This window comes from Equus quagga, chromosome 2 (genome assembly GCF_021613505.1).
Source record: "Equus quagga isolate Etosha38 chromosome 2, UCLA_HA_Equagga_1.0, whole genome shotgun sequence".
In the NCBI taxonomy this organism is placed as follows: Eukaryota; Metazoa; Chordata; class Mammalia; order Perissodactyla; family Equidae; genus Equus; species Equus quagga.
The window spans coordinates 159,234,611-159,250,805 of NC_060268.1; positions in this window are offsets into that span (position 1 = coordinate 159,234,611).

Below are 16,195 nucleotides of genomic sequence, written 5' to 3' on the forward strand. Positions count from 1 at the left end.
TCTCTGCAATTCAAAGGATAACTGACTTCAGAGCCACATCCTCAAACTTGGGTCTCTGACTCAAGCCCGTGTCGTTATCACAATGCTATACTGTTTCCTATTTTATATTATTTTAAACTGGTTAGCTGTCCTCACCCTCATAACGGTGGCTATTACTACTATCTTCATGTCCAGGCTAGGAAACTGAGTAAGGCCCAGGAAGGTGAGGTAGTTAGGTAGGTTAAGATGACTACTGCGGGGGCCCTGCTGCTGTTTCTAGAGTAACACTGATTACTCACCGGAGAGTGTGAAGGGGCATCAGTGCTGTTACTCCCTGAGAGCATGGCGTGTGACTGTTGGGTCCCCAGTGTGGAGGACAGTTGCCTGGCATAACTGTTGAATGGCTGAATCCCAAGGCCACGTACCATCCGCTCCTGCGCGTGGCTCTGATCTTTGGGGAGGGCTGTCCGGGCAGGAAGGTCTCGGTCCTCCAGGGATGCCCGCCCCAACACCCATGTGAGATTCTCCTCCAGCGCAGCCTCCAGACCCGACTCTCACTGCCTCCAGTATATCTTTCAACAAACTATGCAAGGAAATAAGTGAGTGAGATAAAGATTTGCCAATGAAACGAAAATCACCCAAGCTTTATGATTTTAATCTTCAGAAATACTTGGAAACCACCATAATTTAACGTTTCCACCAAGGTCCAGAAAGTATGCAAAGATATTTATTAAATCTAAATCAGTTTTTCACCACTGGTGGGCTTCTGTGATGTCCTCAGTCATGACACATCAAAAGAAAGGTGTTTTACAAGAAATAAAAAAGAAATATTGCATTCTCTGTACCCCCCAGTGCCCACCACGCCTGATCTCTAAGGGCAGGGACAATTTTTGTTTGTTTCAGGGTTTCCTTATGCTCTGTGGGTGGCTGTTCGGACACTGGGGGTGACCTGTTCCTCTCTGGGCCTGTCCAGTGTCTCTTCTGCACAGCCATCTGTCTCTGCCTGTCAGGGGGTGCTCAGTGCTCTCTGGGAGACTGGAAAATAATTGAGGAGCCTGAATACTCTCCTTCTAGTCTGAACAGGGATTTGGGTTCTCCCTGCCGTCTTCTAGAATGGGGTGGCAGACTGAGACACTCTTAGTTTACTCTTCTAGCTCAGTCATGAGCTGGCTGAGCTTGGGCAAGACATTAAGCAGTTATTATTATTGTTTTTTAATTTGAGAAAGAGATACTGAAATCCAACTCTTAGAGTTGCCAGATGAGGACAAAGAGTAAAAATATATTCTGCTTTTCCGCTGATGTGCTCTAACTCCAGATGACAGCGGCCACGGGTGCTGGGGTGTCTGGGAGTAGCCCTAATCTGAAAGCTTTCTGCTCCATTTTAAACATCCCTGCAGAGTTTGCGTTGTTTTCCCTAATACGCCCATGACTCTTTTGATATAAAGTGATACTCCCTCCCCCCTGCGTCTTTGGATAGAGAGTCAATATTCCAGGACAATGATGTACTGTGCCTATGCCACAAGGCCCTGTGACCTTTGCCATCGGCTGCCTGTCACCAGCCCACACTCCTTTTCTGTTTCAAAGGCGTGGGTGTCTGAGAACGCATGGGCACGGTGCCTGATACTTAGTAAGGCCTCCTTAACACTGCTCTAAAATACCCTCTGGAACAAAGGCTGAAGAGGCCAGCAGGTAAAGGGCTCCTTGGAGAACACCTGTTTGCCCTTCTCCTGCCCCAAGACCAGCTGCCCCTCTGCTTCTGTGTGGTTCCAGCCTCCCCTGGGGTCCAGGCGCTTGCTGCTTATTGAGTTTGTCAGCATTTCCCCCCTGGATCTCAGACTGGCTAATTAGCCTTCCCTGTCTGATTGCTGAAGCCACAGGGCACTGCCGGGCCAGCACTTTTTCAAATGGCAGCTGCTGAGGAAAAGCCAGGCTGAGCCCTTAACCCTCTCTTGTCAGCTTTGCGGTCTATGGGTGGGTCTACACTGTGTGGGTGCCTATGGGCTGGCATGCAGGTACACGTGGGTACATACTCCCATGGGATTGAGGGGTATGGATATGGGTTCTGCTCATGGAGCCAGTAAATATTTCTCTGGATGGTCAGAGCTGGTCAGAACCCTTGGAAAGACTTAAGACAAAGATTTTCATTGATATTGAGGACAACTTAGAAGGATAGTGGTGTTGGGAAACTGAAACTATTTACCCTCCTCTTATCCACAAATTTTATTGAAAAAAAAATTTTTTTGGTACTATCTAACTTGGACTTTTGGTTTGAAAGAAATCAGGGTCAGTCAAAAAAAAAAAAAAGAAAAGTTCAGGCTGGGGATCCGATAGTTCTGTCTTCCTCTCACGTGCGTTTTACGTAAGTTTCCTCAGGTTAAAAGTGGGTCACGCCATCAGTCCTCTCCCAAGCTTTCTTAGCTTGCACCCCTTCTGTTAATACAGGACCTTAATCCTAGCCAAAAGCCCTTCAGGCATTCCTGGGTGTACACAGGGAGTATCCTGTGAAAGCGCATAAACAAGCCGGCTCAGCTGCCACAGGTGCCTGCTGGCCACTACTGCTGCGGGGTCAACTGTTTGTACCTTTGCTGGACATCGCCATGTCCACAGGGCACTGCCCCTTCTCCCTGCCTCCACTGCTGTCTCCCACAGAGCACCAGTCTCCCTCCGTGAACCCCTGCCTGCCCACTGAAGCATCACTAACGCCCCCAGACCTTCCGAGGCACTAAGTATGGCACAGTTGGAGAGCATGGCCATCTCCACTTTATGCTTCCCCAAAGTAGCCCCACCTTCAGCTGCTGCCTTACTGAGTGGTCAGGCATAGAGCGCTTTCAATATTTATTTCAGGTCCTCTCTCCCTGGGGAATCAGGATAGCTTGAGGTTAGAATCTGGGTAATGTGTTCAAAGTGATTGGCGTTTGAGGCCAGATTCCCCATTCGGTAGCTGTCTATGCCAGAGAAAGTTCTTTAGTTTTTTGAGCTTCAATACTTCATTTGTGAAATAGTATTAAAACAGTAGTACCTGACTCAGGATTGTTTAGAAGCTAGATGAAGAAATAGATGCAAAACCACATGTGTGTAGTAATTCTCTGTGATGTTAGCTGATATTAATTAGCTAATAGGGCCCAAATGATACAGCACAGTGGCTGGGCAAGGACAGAGCCAAGTGACACATTCTACACTATCAGCAGAATCACACCTCCTCTCTCACCTTGAGGACTTGATATTGGGTCAAGATTTCCTTACTTCCCTCTTCCCTTAGGAAGTTCATTGCCAGGAAGCTCCCCAGGTCTTATAATGATCTCCTAATGGGAATCACCGATTCTTCAAACATTCAAACTCAGACATATTTGAATCCCACCGCTGATGCAACTGAGGCTCAAGATGGGATCATGATCCCCATTCATCTAATTGTATCTATTTGTCTGTCTATCTAAGCAAATACATGTTTATTGGTAGCTATTTGCTGAATACACACGTATGCACATACATACACGCACACGTAATTACAGTTACTGAGTTCTTTGATGTGCTGGCTTAAAAATCTCCCCTACAGAGTAGTGTATTAGGCTCCATGGAAGGATGCCAACGAGGGAGTTGGTTCTCCATGCTCAAGAAGACTTATCTGAACCTGGACTTGCCTCTTGGAAGGCCTAGTCAGATAACAAAGGCATGATATTGCATATCTTGGAGGAGAGAGGATTTCCAGAAGAGTCTGTGAGAGCCACAGTGAACACATTGAGGTTCTCTGAAAGCAAGAGTTTCCAGCAGACCCATTTTGGCTCCAACTTTCCTGGCAATGAGCATATATTCGATTTCCTTCCATCCTCCATATCCCCTGCCACATGACAGAAATTTCTACCATTTAAATGACCTGCTACGCTAATGAAGAAAGTGGCTCAGGTGAATAACGAACCCGGACAGGATAGGACTTGGTTTGGGGTGCAGGATTTGGGTATCTTCTGGGGTTACTAGTGTTTTGAAGTCTTCAGCAGTCCTAGAGTATGGGAAGTAAACACTTGCATCTCTTCCTACATCTTAAACTCTATCCTTACCTGAAGCTCAGGTGCTGTTCTTCTTACAGGGGCTGACAGTTCTGAGTGAGGTTTGATCCGAGTCAGGACTGGTCCAGAGAAGTGACTATGTCTTCTAAAATCCATTTCCAGCCATTTTTCCACAGCTGATTGATGATGTATGGGTGCTTGATACTCTCCTATAGGCAACCTATATTAGATAGGCGATGGTGTATACACAATTCCTTTGACACTATGTGTAATGCTATTCCTTCTCTCCTACTCAAGGAAGCATATGGCTGGGCGTCAGGAAAGATCCTTTGGAAAATCCTATGAAGGATTTGAAATCCTTGGCAATGGCCGTATGATGAATTTTTCCTTTCTAAAGGGTACAGAGGACACTAACAAATTATGGCCATTGTTCATAAACAAGGCAGCCTAGGGCCACTGCATCCTATATATTACAAGCATATCTGCCTTGAGGGAGAATGGAGAACTTATATGCACCCATGCTTGGGGCCTCGCTGTTTAGGCAAAGCTTTATACGCACATGCATGTGCGCAAACACACACATCTTCAAATAGGTTAAGAAAAAAAGAGTGCCTTTGCATTTTTTAAATAAAGCAGAGTGTTGTAATATCATTCACCGTGAGGGCTGATCTCCTCTAGAGGCCCACAGTCTTTTCCTGGTATTCCCAAATCGAATGCCCTCAGGAGTGGGTTAGATGACTGTTATGTGAGTCAGACTATGGTAAGACATTAGGCAATGGTATACATTCCACATCTAAAGGCAGTCAGAACCAAACCTGAAAAAACTGCTGGCCAAACATGTGGGTTCCTCTGAGCCAGAAACCACCAGGCTCTCAGATTCCCACCTTCTCCACCTCAGGGCACTCCTGGACTCTCCTGGCCCCGGTCTCTTCCTCCTCTGCTCCCCTCATGCTGGGCGTCTGCAACGTTCTTGTTCTTTCACCATGCTATCCTGCACAGTTCCTTACAGTTCATTTAGGCTTTGAGCTCTTCAAATGCTGGGGCAGGCAGATGTGGATTTAAATTTCAGCTCCACCAATTTCTGGCCATATGACCTGGCTGTTTAAATTCTCTGAACTCCAGTTTCCTGATCTCTAAAACTGCAATAATAACGCCATCTTCATGGGTTGTTTAAGAATACAGTGATAACGTATGGCGCTTAGCACAGTGCCTAACATATGACATGGCTTCAATAATGCTAGTTATTATTTTTTTTGTTATTAATATTCACCACTCACTCATTCATTCATCAATCAGACATTATCCTCCATGTCTGTACATCCCTGTTCACCATCACAGAGGAGGAGCACAGTCCTGAATGAATAGCTGAATGAATCAAATCAAAGGGAACAAATTCCTCCTTCGGTCACGGGACACGCCAGGAGTCAGCACTCATCTTCCCTGGGTCAAAGGCAGCATCTAGGCTTGGAGAGGTGAGGAGAGAGCTGGGGTTTGGGGAGCAGGCATCAGGTAGGGCTAGCTAGCTGGAGACTAGGCTCGCCTGGGTCCTTGGCTTCATTCTGAGTCCTGCCTCGACTACTCTGCAGATCACAGAGGACCCCTCACGTCCATGTGTGGAGTGGAGAAGGTCAAGGTCAACTCTGTGCCTCCCGGGAGTGCTGCCACACAACCCTGGGCATAGGCATTGGAAGACAGAGGCCGTGGCCATTTAAATACCCTCGCATTTTCAACCTCTCATCTTGTTCTTAAAACCTCTGGGTGGTGGGGGCCACCAGCTTTTCTGTCCTCCCTCATGTCTCTCAGACTCCCTCACTGACCCCCAGAACCCGCTCCAGCTGCAGCCCAGGCCTCCACCAGAGCAGCCTTCCCTTGACAGCTCAATACCTCTACCTTCAGCCTGATTCTTTCTCTGCTAATGATTTTTGTAGTTAATGAGGTTTCTCCCCCCCCCTTCTCTCTAATTACGTGACTCTGGGGTCAAATTTAGTAACCATTCAGCTATCTATTTATACACAACTGGGCTTCTCAGCTCTTCCTCCCAAAGTTCTTCCGTGACCCCTTTATTTTTCACCACTGCTGCAAACAATGTATGTCTTGGAAAAGATGATTATTTCCCTAATAAGGAGTCTCGGTCTGTGAAGAGACACTGCTGTCGAAAGTGAATAGTTAACAAAAACATCATTGGGATCCTTGGCCTTAAGACCAAGTGTTTGACAGCTCAGTTAATACCCATCTGGAGTTACCTAATATTCTGTGGGGTTTTCTCGCTATTAAAATGGAACCTAATAATGATGCCTGCAAGGAATAGTCCCTTCTCATCAATTGTATTGATCATAGAACTCCACATCTCAATTGACTTATTAAGTCCTTCTTGAACATTTGTTGAACTCCGTATCTTGCTGTTTGCTCTAGAGAGGAGGCTGGGGAGCTTCAAGAGAATAGATGCTCAAACTCCACCCCAGGATCTCTGGGAATCCTAAAGTATCCACCAGACTCATACGCAGCCAGGTCGAGGACCAAGGTTCTGGGGGAGCTGTTTATGCCAGGGAAAGACACAAAGCTGTGTATAATTAAATGCCAAATCCTTGATTCTGGTTCAGTAGGTGTTTAGAGGAGAGAAGCGGAGATGGGTGGAGTTTGCAGAATTCAGCCAAGATTTTGCTAAGGAGGTAAGATTAAAGTGGGACTTGACAGATCCCTGTGATGAGCTTGGACAGCACAAGCAGATAGTGCTTCTTCCATTCCTGGGCAAAATGAGAGCATTTCCCAGGTTTGACCCATACTTTCATTATAAACAGGTGTGTGTTGAGAGGAAGAAGGCGAGTGGGGTTGAGAGTTTACTGCCCAGGCTGGGCCTTACGGAATTTTTGATTCTCTAGGGGGTCATTTGCATCCTCAGCTTTGCAGGTTTAGAACTTCAGCTTTTTCAATTGGCCAGGCATCCAGGTTCTGGGGAATGGATCTGCTGTGGCCAAGCAGGACTCTGCTCCCAGGCGGATGAGGCACGTGGCGGAGTGCCTGATGTGGAAATTTACAACAGAAGGTCTCTGCAGCCTCTTGCTCCTGCGGGGGACCTTGCCTCCTGGGCGGTGGAGGGTTTGGGGGCATGGGGAGTGGTGCTTGAGAAGGCCCCCGTCATAGATCAGAATATCCCCTGGGGAGCCCAGAAGAGGAGCAGAGGGGGCTGGCCATTCACCAGGAATATTGCCTCATATTTGGCCTGAAGATACTTTTGCCACATTCAGAACTGTTTGTTGTTAGAATTGGACCGCCCACTCAGCTGGGCAAGGATACCTCAGAACTTTCTTTTTTGTCTTTCTGCACTCCATCCAATACATTATGACATCTTTATCAAGGTAATTTATAATTAATCAGATACAAATTATCTTACTGATTGCACTTTTATCTCCTTGATGGGTCCTAATTTTTTTTATTGTGGTAAAACATACGTAACAGAAAAGGTACCATGTTAACCATTTTTGAGTGTACAGGTCTGTGGCAGCGAGTCCATTCACATCGTTCTGTAACCATCACCATCATCATCTCCAGAACTTTTTAATCTCCCCAAGTGGAAATTCTGTATTCATGAAACTTTAACTGGCCATCCTCTCCTGCTCCGGCTCCTTGCATCCTTGGTGGGACTTGAGACACCCTAGGAAAGAACTCCTCAAGTGTGTGTAAGTCTTCTCTGGGGATCGTGTTTCAATAGTCTTAGACCTCTTTTTCACAGCTTCTGATTCTGCAGGTCTCCAGCACGGTCTGGGAGCCTGAGTTTCTGTGATTCTAATGCAGGAGATCCATGGATCTCACAGCTCGAGGAGGATGTCCACTTGATCCTGGTACAACATGGACACTCTCCCATCCCTAAAAGCCCACCTCCACCTGGAAGTCCTCCTGGACTGATGAGTAGTGAAGTTACGCTCCCTGGCCAACGGATTCAGAAGATGTGTGATTCCTCTCTCTTCTCACCAGACACTCTCTGGCTTATTCCTGGATATATGAAGAACACCAATTTCTGAGCGTGCGAAATATTTACCCTTTCCTCTCTGCCTCCTTTGCAACCATTCTGCTGCAGGGCTGTTTTTTTGACAGCCCCTTGGGGGCTGTAGTAGGGGCAGTTTAAAATGACATATATTTCCACTCACTCAAAATTCGGACAATTCCAGAAAAATCTGAGCTCCTTGTGTGTATATAGACGTTCATATTTATATTTCTACTTTGTTAAGCCAGTAGTTTTCAAAGTGTGGTCCCCGGGCCAGCAGCATCCGTATCATCTGGGAACTTGAGAGAAGTGCAAATTCGTGGTCTTATGCTTGACTTACTGAAAGTCTGGGATGAGACCCAGAAATCTGTGTTCCTTTTTTTTGGAGGAAGTTTAGCCCTGAGCTAACATCTGCTGCCAATCCTCCTCTTTTTGCTGAGGAAGACTGGCCCTGAGCTAACATCGTGCCCATCTTCCTCTACTTTACATGTGGGACGCCTACCACAGCATGGCTTGCCAAGCGGTGCCATGTCTGCACCCGGGATCCGAACTGGCAAACCCCGGGCCGCCAAAGTGGAACATGTGAACTTAACCGCTGCACCACCAGGCCGGCCCCAGAAATCTGTGTCTTAACAAGTCCTCCTCCAGGTGATTCTGATGTGCAAAACATGTGAGACCCGTTGCTTTAGTTGCATTGCCTAATTTAACTCTCGCAAAAGTGCTAAGAGAATCCCTATTAAAGGGAAGACAAGGAAACTCAGAAAGGTTAAAGGTAAGGGGGTTACTAGGTCCCCTCAAAATCCCAACACCAACTGATTTCGGGGCTCTGGGGATCCTGGCAGATCGCACTCATGTACACTTCCTTCCTTTCCTAGCAGCCAGGTGCTACCTACAGAGAAAGGTTCCCCAGGCCTTTGCAAACTGACCGCGAGAGGCCAGAAGAGCACGCAAGTAGGAGTAAAGGGCTTGGTGTCTGGAGGCCTTTGGTGTAAAAAGCAGCAGGGAAGCCTTATTCCACGGTTTCCCTTTGTCCCACACGTAGCCAGCTTGCCCACCCTAGAGGGGACCTTTGGCTTCTTTTGGTGTCAGCAGCTGGCTGTGCTCTGCAGGAGGTGGCAGTTGAGGATCTGTCTGGGAAGTGTCATTACTCAGGGTGGGCGTGCTCCGTGCATGGTGGGGTGAAGAGGGGCACAGAAGGCCAGCTGTTGGCTCTGGGACCATGCAAAGATCGGCGCCAGTGCCATTTGGTCTCGGCTGCTGCATCCCGTGACCCCAGGGAACTGCAGCGCTTGCCGCTCGTAAGCCAGCTGTTTATGGTACTTCTGAACAAGCATAAAATCCCTCGCGAGCTGTTTTCTTTATCTTTTAAAGTTTGCTTTGATTAGCACGAAGTTCGTTAATGGAAAATCAATGTGTCTTTCTAACTCTGGCTCTGGCAGAGGGGCTGCCGGGCACTGGATTATATTGTCTTACATTTTTCTCCTGATCCAGCCCGGGGTTCAGATGAGTGGTGGTGAATTCATTCAGTCAATATTAGGGGGCTCCTGCTCTGGGCCAGGCTAGGCTGTAGGTGTGAGGATACAGCAATGAGCAAATAGCCCTGACCCTCGTGGAGCTTACCTTCTGGAAGAGGGAGACAGAGATGTGTAAATTAGTAATAGATTACATGCAGAAAGTGAAACAGAGTGATACGGTATCAGGTCTCTTGCTGCGTAACACGCCATCCTAAAACTCAGTGGTTTAAAACAATACCTATTGAGTTTGCTCACAATTCTGCAACCACGGCTGAACTCGGCAGGGTGGCTCTTTTGCTCGTCTTGCTGATGGTCACCTGTGTGACTGCACTCTCCCGGCGGGTTGGGGTGTCTGGGATCAGGCAGATCTGCTGGGCCCCGCTCTGTCTTCCTGTATTCTCAGGGTCTGTCCCTCTCCATGTGGCTGCTCCTCCTTGTCTCTCCAGGAGGGGGCTGGACTTCCTACATGGGGCACCAGCAAGCCATGCTGTGGTAGGTATCTCACATATAAAGTAGAGGAAGATGGGCATGGATGTTAGCTCAGGGCCAGGCTTCCTCAGCAAAAAGAGGAGGACTAGCAGTAGTTAGCTCAAGGCTAATCTTCCTCAAAAAAAAAGCACAAAAGTGGAAGCTGCCAGACCTTCTTAAGGCACAGCATCACCTCTGCCACATTCTTTGGTTAAAACAAGTCACAAGACCAGCCTAGATTGAAGGGGATAAGATGGTGTGATGCGTGAACACCCGGAGGCATAGTGGATTGAGGACCACCATTTAAAGGGCTATCCCAGATACACTAGATTAGATGGTGGTTAGACTGATGAAGTGGGATGGCATGCTGGGTGGGCTGCTCGGGGAAGGCCTCTTTGAAGAAGTGACGTTTGAGCTGAGGCCTGCCTGGCAGCGTGGAGCCGCAGGGTGAAGATCTGGGGATGAGCATTCCCCATCAGGACAGTACGACTTTCTCCAGCATAACGCCCTCCTTATCTTCTGCTTCCCAGGCTGGAGCTGGATGAAGACCCCCTATTTGATAGAGATGGCCAAAACAGAAGGAGGAAGCTGGAGGGGGGACCTCTGGGTCGTGGAGCCATCTTTAGTCACCAGGAAGGGACCGGGAGAACCAGGATTGAAGGAACAGCCTGCTTCACGCGCGCCTCGGGAGAACAGATGCAAGCCACCGGCCCTTTGCAGGGAATAAATGCAATATGGGGCTTCAACTCTAAAGAAGCTCCTTGCATCCTCTTGGTGGCACCACTGTTGTCACCAAGCAGCTGCTGGTTTGCTAGGGAGGGGACACCTATGTGGAAGTTTTGGTAATTGTTTTCAAATGTCAATGTCAAGGATTTTTTTTTCTTTTTGTAGTAATACAGATAAAGAAGGATTGAACCAGTCCTTTCTCAGAATTTGGTCCAGCTGGTCAGAATCACTGGTGAGCTTGTTAAAATGCAGATTCTCAGTCCAAGTCGCAGATGAATTGATTGGAATTTGTGAGAGACACACCCCAGGAATGGACGTTTTATAGATGCTCCCCAATGATTCACGTGTTCATAAAAGCTTAGTAGTCACTGCCTTAAACCTTTTGTGGCTCCAGATGGAGTTAGAAGTGAATTGCTTAGAAATGAAGTATAGGGGGCTGGCCCGGTGGTGCAGCGGTTAAGTTCGCACGTTCTGCTTCTCGGCAGCCTGGGGTTTGCCGGTTCGGATCCGGGTGCAGACATGGCACCGCTTGACAAGCCATGCTGTAGTAGGTGTCCCACATATAAAGTAGAGGAAGATGGGCATGGATGTTAGCTCAGGGCCAGGCTTCCTCAGCAAAAAGAGGAGGACTAGCAGTAGTTAGCTCAAGGCTAATCTTCCTCAAAAAAAAAAAAAAAAGAAAAGAAAAAGAAATGAAATATAGAGTGATTCTTTGAGGTCCAGCTCAAATGTCACCTCCTCCAAGAAGCCTTCCTGATTCCCTTGGGATGAACCTATTCTTGTGTGTACCAGGGTACTTAGCGTACATCGTTAAGAGGATCTAGTTACACATCCTTTGCTCTTAGCAGACTGAGAGCTCCTAATGGGGGGAACACGTTTTATTTGGATTTCTGTCCCTGGTGCTTGGCACAGTGCCTCACACGTAGTAGGCAGAGTAAGTGCTTGCAGTGAATGAATAAACGCTGGAGGGAACTATAAGGAACACCTTGTCCAATCTGCTCCTTTTACAAATGAAGAACCGAGTGCCTAAGAGGCGAGGTGACTGACTCAAGGCCACAAGGCTAGTAGTGTAGAGTGAGGACTAGTGCCCAGGCTCCTAGATCACTCGTCCAGGGCTCATTCCTCCCATCCAGGCCAACTTCTTCCTTCGGGTGACAGACATATCGGATTCATTTAGAAATTAATCCTGACAGTTTCCCACCCTTCCCAACTTCACGGTATGGTCTGGAAGGAAAGTCGCATGTGATCCAGGCCCTCCTTTGCTATCTTCTCTCAGGCACGAGCTGGAGACAGGGGCAAGACTTTGCCAAAAAGAGCTCCGAGGAGCACCCGCAGGCCTGGCCCCAAACTTCAGCAGGACACGGGTTTACTCCGTTCCTCTCCACTTTCCTTCAGCTCACAGCCTGCAAATCCCATTAGGTGAGCATCCATCCAGGCCTCCATAGAATGAATGTAAATGATGCTTAGGGTGGCTCCCGCTTCACTGTGGGCAGCAAAGGGCTCAGGGTGGCATTTGCGTATTGCTAATTACAGCTGATTCCAACAACTTTGGAGAAAATCATTGATCTGTTTATAGCTTACAGTAATTTGCAAAACAATTACCTTCTAGCATCTTCTTTCTTGCTAAAAACATGTCGTTATTTTTTTCTATTTTTTTAAAAGAAAAATGACCTGGGCATTACCCATGAAGAACTAGCCTGTTTGAGTGCCTGAAAGAGGAGAATATGTAAAAATCAGAAACTGCGATCTGAGAACCTTTAAATCTTATTTGATGCCCATGCATTGTAGGTGTGCAATCAGTCTTTGGATGAAAGAAGAAATTGGAAACATCCTTGCAAGGAATGTGTAATTAATATGGATGCTATGGGCATCTGCTGAATCTAGCACCTTCCTTTCTCCTCTCATGTGTGGTGTAGTGGTGGGGGTTACAGCCTCAGGAAGCAAGTAGTCCAGGTTGGAATCTGGACCTTCCCGTTACTACCTTTGTGACTTTGGACAGACGTGCCTTTCAGTCCTTGGCATTTCTGATTTGTGAAGTGGAAAGGCTAGCAGTTCCTCCTTCCCCAGATTTGATAGAAGGATGGAATGAGATGATGTGGGTAGAGCGCCTAGCACGTGGTAAGGGTTAAATTAATGTTAGTGATTACCTCGCTTTGGTTGGAGGAGTCGTTTGCTATGATTCAATAGGTGAATTGTCAGTTCGCAGCTGGACAGCTGTGAGAGACAGAAGAAAGGCTTTCTGGTTTGGACTGAGGGTGCTGGCACACAGAGGACACCACAGTTCCCTGTGGCTCTGACACGGGGCCAGCCTCTGCCAAACTGCCCTAAGGAGTCTCACGTGCAGTGGGAACACAGGCACCCCAAAAGGCATTAATTTGGGGAACTGTGGCTTAGTGGAAAGAGTCCTGAATTTGGGAGGCGAAAGTCCTGGGTTTGAGTTGTGGCTCTGCACTTACTGCGTGATCTTGGGAAAGTCACTTCACATCTCTGAGCATCAGGAGGGAGAAAATAGGGATCCTTGTGTCAATCTTGCAGCCAAGGCCAGGACTACAGTAAGAAGAGTCAGGCACTCACTTTGGGTGCAAAATTTAAGCAGGGAGGCACCAAAATCTCACTAATCAAGATAAATAATATTTTAATGTAACATTTTAAAAAATCAAAATCAATGCATCCCACCCTTCTCATTTAGACAGGGCCCTGAGTGGACGGCAGCCAATGTGACCCTTACTTGGGCTGCCCTGTCTGGGACGTCTCTTTAGAGAAGTGGTCCTCAAAGCGTGGCTCCTCCTGGCAGCATCAGCATCAGCTAACTTATGAAAATGAAGACCCTCCCAGACCTACTGAATTAGAAGGTGGAGCCCAGCAAATCGCTGGTGAGAACCACTTCTCGGGGCAAGAGGTCTTCTCTCTCCAAGTTAGGACAATATCCTGTCGCCTTCTGACCCATTTGGTCTGTAATGAAATTGTCAACTTTCTAAGGGTTAGCAAATAACTCCCCTTTATCCTTCTGACCCCTGGGGCACCCACTTCTGCCCCCACACCCAGTTAGTCTGTAGATTTTAAATGAACCGGAACGAGAACTGTTTCCTTCTAGCGAGGAGCTGTTACAAGACAAAGTATAATGCAAAGAACCATCTCTGTTTCTTCAGGCTTAATGCCCTGCTCGATTGTCTTTAATTTTCTTGTCAGAGCAGACAGGTTAAGTCTCATATCTCATTCTCCCACCACCAGCATCACCTTCAGAGTCCTGGCCTGCTAAGCTTGTGCTTCAATACATTTCAGCTGCTGCTCTTTTGTTTTTTTCTTTTTAAAGAACCAAGTAAAGAGTAAACATGTTTCATCTCTTCCATTCAAGTAAATACCTTTCTTTCATTTCTAAAAAGCTCCTCGCTCTGGTGGGTTTGCATACTTACGCTAATCTCGTCAACTCGAAGTTCCTGCATCCTGAGAAAAGGCACTGGAAAATAATCTCTTTGTTCCTTCCTCTCCGCCTGAACCCCCAGCTAGTCCAGCTAAAAGCCATTTCTGCATAAAAACGTAATCATCCTTTGGTCACACACATAGCTGGGAGAATGTTTGGTTGTTTAAAATGTAATTGGTTAATTTGTATCATGCAGGTTCCGTTTCTTTCTCTGTTGACATAGACAGCTTTGTCTACCAACAACGCTGCTCAAAAGATGGAAATATTCTGTATCTGCGCTGTTCAATATGGCATCCACTAGCCACAAGGAGGGCACTGGAAATATGGCTTGTGCAACTGAAGAAGTGAATTATAAACTTTATTTAATTTTAATTAATTTAAATTTAAATTAGAAAAAGCCACGTGTGGCTAATGGCCACCGGCGTGGACAATGCAGGTCTATGAACAGGATCACTCTTTGATTAGAAGGGAGTGAACCCCAAATGCTGCCCTGCAGAGCACCTGGACACCTGGCAAGGGCTTACATGTCTCCACCAGGGGAAGTGGGGAGGGGTGGTTGGTTTCCCTCAGGGCCACCCTGAACTGCTCCAGACCCTCTTCCACCAAGGGCACCCACTGCTCTCAGGTCATTGGCAGGTTCTCCCAGCTCTCAGTGGTGTCTGGGCACATCTGGCCATTGGGTGCCCAAACGCATCCGGAGGGGAGGGGTAGGTCCCCTGAACCAGGTGGGGAGCTCTATAACTGGAGCTCAAATCCCTGTGATCACAAGACATTTGTGCTCCTTCCTTAGCCCCTTGGGGTCTGAGGGTTCCTCCCAGAACACAGGCCCATTGATGAGCTGCAGGGAGAGTAATGGCCCAAAGGTGCTTTGCCTTCCAGACTCGAGATTCTGACATAACCAGGGGACTGGTACCAGGAGGCAGGGTCCAACTGGGAAATCAGACACCGCTGTGAGTTTTTACAGTGCTGGACATTTAATGCAATGTGATGGAGAAGCTTCAAGCCAAAACGGATGGTGAGGCAACCCAGAGATAAGCAACAGCAGAAAGTAGTTGTCTTCCCCCCAACCCAGATGGAGGGTCAGAGGGAAGAGGTGGTGTTACCAGAGCCCAAGTGTGGGGGCAGGGGGCTCACATGGTAGAAACTGGAGCCACGGGGCAGTCGTTTCTGATGGGAGCAGGAGCTAGTTAGGGGAGCATCTGCTGCCTTAGACACTTCCTTGCATAGAGAAGGAGGGGGAGAGAGACTCTGCTTCTCCCTTCCTCTCACCCTCCAGTCTCCCCCTAATACTTCCATTGGGCCAACCCAGCCAGAAGCCAGCTGACAGAGGAGCCTGGGAAAGGCTCCTCCAAGGTCTTCTGTTGCAGAGCTTGAGCAGCGGAGGGGCGAGGACTAGCTCACAGTCCGTGTGTGTTTAAAATTTGAGGCTCTACTGTTCCCCTAGCACAAAGTTACAGAGGGCAAGAACTACGTCCTCTTTCCCTGCTTCCTGCCCCAGTCTCCCCTCCCCACCCCCAAGTGCACGCAGTTCAGAGTCAATGGTGTTGATGGAGTAGACCTCTTAGAAAGGATGCTGTGGAGTGAGTGGAGTTAAATATTAGTAGTGGTGAGAGTTTGAACTAAATTATGATTTTTTATTGTAAATTACTTTTAAAATTTTTGATTAAATCACAATTTTTTACCACAATTGAATAAGCACATAACATAAAAGTTACCATTTTAACCATTTTTAAGTTCGGGACATTAAGAACTTCCATGTTGCTGAGCAACCAGTCTCCAGAACTCTTTTCATCTTGCAAACACCACTCCCCCTCCCCCCAGCCCCTGGCAGCCACCATTCTGCTTTCTGTCTCCATGAATTTGACTGCTCCAGATACCTCTGAACTGAGTTATTTCTGAAGTGACTGCCAACCTGGAGATTCTGTGGTTCAATCTTGAAAGTCTGTATAGTAGAATGTCCCTGAGATTTAAAACAAAACAAAAAAAGAGCATTTGAGTAGGATTGCTGTGGCTAGATTTTTCCTTTCAGAACTAGAAGGAAAGAAGTTCAGAAAGGCCTGCTGCTGACAGGGTGGGCTCCTTCCGGGTGGGGCTCTTCACCTGG